The sequence below is a fragment of the Pteropus vampyrus genome, unplaced genomic scaffold (assembly GCF_000151845.1).
Source record: "Pteropus vampyrus isolate Shadow unplaced genomic scaffold, Pvam_2.0 Scaffold42, whole genome shotgun sequence".
Lineage (NCBI taxonomy): Eukaryota > Metazoa > Chordata > Mammalia > Chiroptera > Pteropodidae > Pteropus > Pteropus vampyrus.
In genome coordinates, this window is record NW_011888823.1 from 1,875,124 (window position 1) to 1,882,719 (window position 7,596).

Here is a 7,596-nt window from a genome sequence, read left to right on the forward strand (position 1 = left end):
ATATGCCTAGTCTTCTCCCCAGGCCCCCTCACGGGGCAACTGAGAAGGGAAGTGTTGCTTTCTCTCTGGTTTCTGGAACATGAAGTATGGGGCTAACATTTCAGTAGCAATTTCCCATTTGATTTTCTGTGCTGCTTTTAACTCTCCTGCTATATAGTTTCTACTAGTTTCTCTAATTTGTAAACTTCAACCGAGTAAGAGAATATTCCTATAACAGTTTTGTGTTTACATATACAGCTGTAAGGAAATCAGGTTCTGGAAATCTCAGGTAAAAAAAATGCCTGTCTCTAAAGATTTAAAATTACCAATGACACCTGAGTTAGAGTGTAATTTAGAACTTGATTTTCTGTAAAACTTTGGAATTCTGTCATAATATGGAATGTGACAAAGTTCAGTTTGTTTAAAAATTGTACACAATTATTTTCTCTATATTTTACTCTAATATGTGTATCAGTTGTAAATAGAAATTGCTATTTTCTAAAATGTAAGCTATTTCAAGAATAATATTTTTATTTTGGCTCTCCTCCTTTCTCTACACTTGAAGTGGACCCAACTATCACTATTATGGCACCCTCCGTAAGCATCATGATCCCCGCTTGGCAAGCTTCTCTCATATGAAAGCTTTCTGAACATGTAATATATATAGGAATACACAATTAATTTAATATTCAATTGACATGCAATTTTTAGTAAGCATTATCGTTTTTTTATAATAGAGGTACAGTCTAGGTAAGATTCAGATTAAACCAAAGCTTGACAAAATTTGAAAAGGTTTTACCTGGCAAGTGGGATCTACTATTAAGGGAGGAGCCTGTATAGTATATAGGAAGGAGTGTGAATGAAACTTAAAAGCCTGTTTGTACAGTTACCCAGCCATATAATACAAGTCCAGTCTCCACCATTGGCTGCCTCCATCTCCATCTCTACATCAAAGAAAGCAGTTCAACTAGATGTTTTCAAATGTCTTATCCAGTTCTAAATTTCTGTGTGGCTGGGCAAAAATAAAAATATACATTCACACATATATACATACGTACATACATACATACATCTTTAAAGTAATTTAAACTTCCTTTGAAGAATTAATATTAGGTTAAAAAAAGCATTTCTAATGATGAAATGTCTTTAACATAGAAGAGTATTATCCAAAGATGTAATGATATTTCCTCCATTTCTGAAAAAGTATGACATAGAACTCTGTTTTAGAGTTTAAATTAGTCCTTCTTGAACACAGGCTCTGAATTAAATGAATGACTTTCAGAATTTTAGAAACCAGGATCATTAGAAAAAAAAATAAGGAACGAAGGGTTACTTTATTTTGGGGTCAAAGATACCAACAACAAAACCAACAATCAATAAAATACATCGTGATTGAAATTTCTTTAAAGAAAGAATATTTTAGCATAAGAATTAGGAAGCATGTAATTGTAAGATAAAGAGCAATTTATGTTGAATACTTTATAAAGGAACTCATTCATTTTCCTAATTTATTTTCTTTAGCCACCAACTGGGAAACCAGTATCTCAGACCAGCATAGATCAAAGGTTGGGCTTTTGAAAAACTGGTGGATTAAATGACCTCTCAATTTCTGTCTTTTAATCCCATCATTTCCTTAAATCAGTTTAATTATCCTGCAAAAATAAAGCCACAGCGATGGCTTTTGCAATTTCTTCTTGATTCGAGCATTTTCGCTGCCCCTTAGTTTTAGTTTATTCTATTTGGCTGAACATTGTCATTGACTCGCTATGAAGTTAATCATTTAGATATCTTCTGTTAAATATATCTCAGGATTCATAATTGGAAAACCAGCTGTGGCTGGCAGAATTATTTGTTGTTTGTGTTTCTTTTTGCTATACATACTTATTTGAGTAAAACTGTTTCTTTTCAGCCATGCTGTTCCTGCTGTTACTTGTGACAGAACAGAGATTTCAGATAACAGGTATAAACTATTTCTGCCCTTTCTCTGTCATATCTCTAAAAAGTGGGAGGAAAAAAAATACATAATCTAAAAAAATAAACGAACAAAAAACCAGCAAACAGAAAAGTCCATGCTTCATTTGCGTGTTTTAGCGTTCCATTAAAATTGTATAATGGCAGTAACTACCTTCTGTGAATGACCTTTAGAGAACAACCACTGTAGTCAGGATCTTGAAGTTCAATCCCACTTTTTAGTTGATGACTTGAGAGTCTTACCCTAAGATTGCCAAGTTTTTCTAGGATTACCTATTAAAGGCTATCAGAGACCTACTCTGTGAAGAAATCTGAGACCGGTCACACACAATTGACTAGACACTGTTTACAGTTCTCTTAATTAGCAGACACAGATCCGATGTGTGAGCTCTTTGGATCCATACGATTTGGGTTGAATGTTTGGGGAGAGAGGAATTATACACTAAAGATTTTTCTTTCATTACCCCCAAACAGAAAAGAATTAGAAGTGGATTCCACTGTCAACCAAAAGGATACTTAATTTTATAAGAAAAGACACAAAGTCATATAATATGTAAGCCCCAAATTATTTTAAATAGGGATCTACTTTTTGCTCACAGGAAGTCCAATCCACAGCTGTAATAGAGGACAGAGGGTTGACCAAAGCTTCAACACATGGTTCCAGGGGTTATCCTGGCATGAAGGAAGAGAATGGAGGATCATATATATGGTTTTGTTTTACATGGTAAAGCTTATTAAACTGTGATCATCAATTCTGCCCATATTTCATTGAGCAGAACTTGGTCACTTGACCTTACTTAAATGGTAGGGGTGAGACTTGGAGATGTATCCACTAGTAGGCAGCTGTGCCTTGGCAACAGCTCTTCACTAGGAAAGAGAGATCCTCAGAGCAGCTGGCTGCTTTTACCACAGGGAGTTTGCAGGAACACTAGCCAGCTACAAAACTTAAAGCTGGAAAAGAACCGATGAAAAAGTTTGCCAAAATATTTGACACATGGAATTATGTCCATTCTAGAAGAAAAGCTTAAGGGACCAAGAAATTATATAAGTGTTAACATTCATTGACCAAATTTTCTGATTCCCTTAAATATTCATCACTTACTCACATTCACAAGAAAATAAAGGGAAAATGTAAAATACCATTTGCTCAAATTTTTTAGACATATTTTCTTAAGGGAGTATTCTTTTAATACCTAATTGTGCTATCCTCCATGTCCTTCTGTGCCTTTTAGGTCTTGATGTTTTCTCCAGAATTTTTAATGTCCAAGACATCCCTGTGCACATCCCTATATAAGCCTGAACATACTGTCTGTACAAATAGATGCCCTGAACTGACCTGAGGAAAACTGGCCAAGAAAAAGGCCATACTTCTCTATTATTCACCTTGGCCTTCTTCATGGAAATGTGCTGCATTGACTCCAGTGTGGTCCTTCCATGCCCTTCCGCACCCCACCACCCGCCTCAGTTAACTTTCTCAGTCAGAGTTGCCATTCACATTCAGAGTGACTTAATGCTCAAAGTCAGAGAAGTTACATTTTCATAGGTAAACCTTAATTTTAATTGGATTTATGGCCCTTCAACGTAAGGGATGAAGACTAGCCCAGACAGAATTGCAAGGTGTTTTAGTTGTGGAGGTTGAAGAATGGCTCAAAATGACCACCTGAAGAGCAGGGCTCTGGCCACCTTGACTTTGCTGATGTTGGCACATGGAACTTGTTTTTTATTTGTTTTTATTTTTATTTTTTAATTGAGTTGGTTATGTTGGGTCTCCAGCCCTGTATTCTATTATTTAGGAAAGAACAAATATGTATCTGAGTTTGTCTTGCTTTGCCTCTGAAGTGGTTATGTTCTTCTCTCTTCATGGTAAAAAATTTTCCATGTTCCCCTGCCTCATATGTGGATGTAAGATTGTGTTAACATTCTTTACAATTAGCAAAGCACTTTCATTGTCCTAGATGCCCGTGACTGACTGGTAGCTTGCATTTATATTGTGAGCCATCCTCTCCATAGTGGGGGTTTATGAGGAGTGAGAAAAGGATAGAATAGGATGGAAAGAGAAAATAGGATGATTATTTATGAAATAACTGCTGATCAGTTCATCATGGTTAGACCTTAAAATCAACACTTTAGTTGTTGCTTCAAAAAAGGCACATAACTTTCTACTTTCATCTGGGACACTAGCAACTTACTGTTGGCTGAGATCATTAGCCCCTCTCTTTTATGGAACTTCAAACAGTGTCAGCAAAATTGTTGCCTAGGTGGTACACAGTGTGTGCTAGAATATGGAGGCACGATAATGATTGTATTTTCTAAATGTTTATAAGACAGATTCTGACTCATAACACCTTCTCTTCTGTGAAGCTTCTTCTACATTGAAAGTGGTTGATGGATATGTCCATGTAAAAATGGGAGCAGTTAAAACAACAATGAGATACAACTACCTGCCAGTTAGATTAGAGTGGTCCAAATCCAGAACACTAATAACATCGAACACAGGGCAATTGGTGGGAATGCAAAATAGTAAAACCACTTAGTAAGACCGCCGTGACAGTTTCTTACAAAATTCAAAATATTCTTACCAATCACACACTTTGACATTTAGAGACTTATATCTACACAAAAACCTGCAGAAGGATATTTAAAAGCAGCTTTGTTCATAATTACCATATGATTTTAATTAGATGAGGAATCTGAGAAACAAAATGAACAAATAAAACAAAAACAAACTTATAGATACAGAGAACAAATTGAATGTTGTCAGATTGGAGGCTGGGGCTGGGATGAGGGCAGGGGAAATGGGTGAAATAGGTGAAAAGGATCAGGAATTACAAATTGACAATTAAAAATTGTCACAGGGAGATAAAGTACAACACAGGGAATATGGCAATAATATTGCAATAACTATGTATCGTGTCAGATGAGTACTAGACTTACCAGAATGATCATTTCCTAAGGTATATACATGTCTAATCACTATGTCGTAAACCTGAAACTAATATAATATTGTATGTCAACTGTAATTGAAAAATAATAATAAAAAAAAAAAGCTTGGAAGCAACCAAGATGTCCTTCAGTAAGTGAATAGATAAATAAATTGTTACATCCAGACAATGGAATATTATTCAACACTAAAAAAAATCAGCTATCAAGTCATAAAGGGACATAAAAGAAATTTAAATGTATATTTCTAAGTAAGAGAAGCCAATCTGAAAAGGCTACATACCATATGATTCTAATTATATGACCTTCTGGAAAAAGCAAAACTATGGAGACAATAAACAGAGCAGTGGCTGCAAGGACTTTGCAGGGTAGAGCGAGATGAATAGGCAGAACACAGAAGATTTTTAGGGCAGTGAAAATGTTCTTTATGATATTATAATGATGGCTATGTGTCATTATACATTTGTCCAAACTTGTAGAAGAATAGCACCAAGAATGAACCCTAAGGTAAATTATGGAGTTTGGGTGATTATGATATGTCAATGTAGCTTCATCCTTGGGGGGGAAGGAACAAACCATTCTGTGGAGTGATGAGGTCGATAATGGGGGAGGCTACGCGTGTATGGAGGTAGGGAGTATATAAGAAACCTCTGTACCTCCCTCGCAATTTTATTTTAAATCTGAAACTGCTCTAACACATGAAATCTTAAAAAAAAAAAAAAAAAAAAGCAAAACAAAATAATAGAGACAGAAAAACTAGAAAGAAGACAGCACTCCATAGAGAGGAGATGATGAAGGGGAGAAGTTATAGTGCTCCTGACTCCCATCTCCATTCAACCCCTACCCCTCCCTCCATAATAAAGGTACATGCATATCGTGGAAGGAACTTTGATAAAGGACCTAAAGGAGTCCAGACCCAAAAGGTATGTGTGCGGGAGGTATTACTGAATGAGACAAGGAGATGAGGCATTTATGCTAAGCTTCAAGACAATAATAAGTGAATATGGAAAATTTCTTACTCTAGTTGTCTCTTTAATATATAAATTAGGAAAGAATTATAAAAGCTAAAGTTTGTCAGGAGCTGGAGTCATTTTATCATTTGATCTTTCTATCCATTAATGCATGCCATGCTGTGTACTGAGTATTTAGTAAATGTTTATTTAATAAAAATAAATAAATAAATTCAAACTTGTTTCCCTCCCTTCACCCCTAACACAAATCTGTTGTAGTAGGTGCTTTAAATATTTCATTGACTTTTTAATCATCCTTTTATGTATCTTGTTCCTTCTGTACTCGTACCATATGCAGCAACTCGTACCATATTCAGCCCTGTACCACATACAGCAACTCAGCATTTCAGAGAGTGAGAGAGATTAATAGGAATGGAATTTGGACCATCATGATAAGCAAAATAGAAAACATATTTTAGTCGATATCTATATTCTCTAATATAAGCATCTTCTCCACTTATTTATGCAGCCAACTCTGCCAATATTACTAAAGTAGTTTAATAAAATCAAGACTCAGGACTCTCTTGATCCTTGGAGCAGTGTAGCTCTGGGTCCCTGATGATTGAAGAATTGAAGAATTCTAGACCTAATTTGCCTTTGTCTGTATAAGGGTATATGGCTCACATCTTAGCTTCCATCTTGTTCTCACTTCATTGTCTATCTCTTTTCTCAAAGTCCTCATCTCTTCCGATGTCCTGGTATAAGGGAAGAGTCCTCCCTTCTTGCAGTGTTTTCTGGCTTTCCGTTTATTTGTATTCAGAATCACTATGAATTTCAATTAAAGTAGGCTGCAACCTATTTTTTGGTGGTTTGGGGTCAAGGTGAAGAGTAGAGTTAATGTGCAATGCTAATTAGATGACCTTTCAGAAGCCCGATGGGGTGTACAATAGAATCTAGATTCTTTTCATTTTGGTTGAGGACCAGTCAGCCCTTTGTTTAGTAACCTGAACAGACATAAAACTTCATTTTTGCCACCTCATGATTTTTTAGCCATTAGCTGTGGTCAGATTATTGGACTTACTTGCCATTATGTCTTGTCTTGATATTTTCATTGATTTTTTTCCCAAAGAAACCAGAAGCTCTTTCTATATTTTCATTATAGTAGGCCTGAAGAATAAAAGCATACTTTTGAGAAATATCAATATTCATAGAATGTTCTGATGTAGCATTGTTATCTCATTTTTTTTAAATTCCAAAAGGAAAAAAAAAAAAAAGGAAGTCAAAGTAATAGAGCAATATTGAATTCTAGGAGATTTATGGTATTTAAAAAAATCAAGCTGATAATCAAATAAGAAATAGTTTCCACCTGAGAGAGAAAATTCGGCAGTGGGTAACCTTGAGATATATTATTTTAAAAATGCATGTCAGCATTACTGGCCACATAAATAAATGACACAATAAAATATGATGAAGTTTCTGTTATTACACTGATGATATAAGGAAGTACAATTAACACACTTTTGGAAAATATTTTGGAATAAGGAAAAAAATCATGATTTTTATATGTTATAAAAAATTATAATGACTACTAGGTTGACCCCTGAAAAAGCATATATATTATAAAATGCATGTATAGAAGGGAGGGAACGGAGTCTTTGGTCGTGGCAAATGTTGGGTGGTTGGGGACTGACTGAATTTAAGACCCAAAGAAGCACCAGGCATGAGCTGCTCTTTATCCATCAGGTCGTGTCCCTGG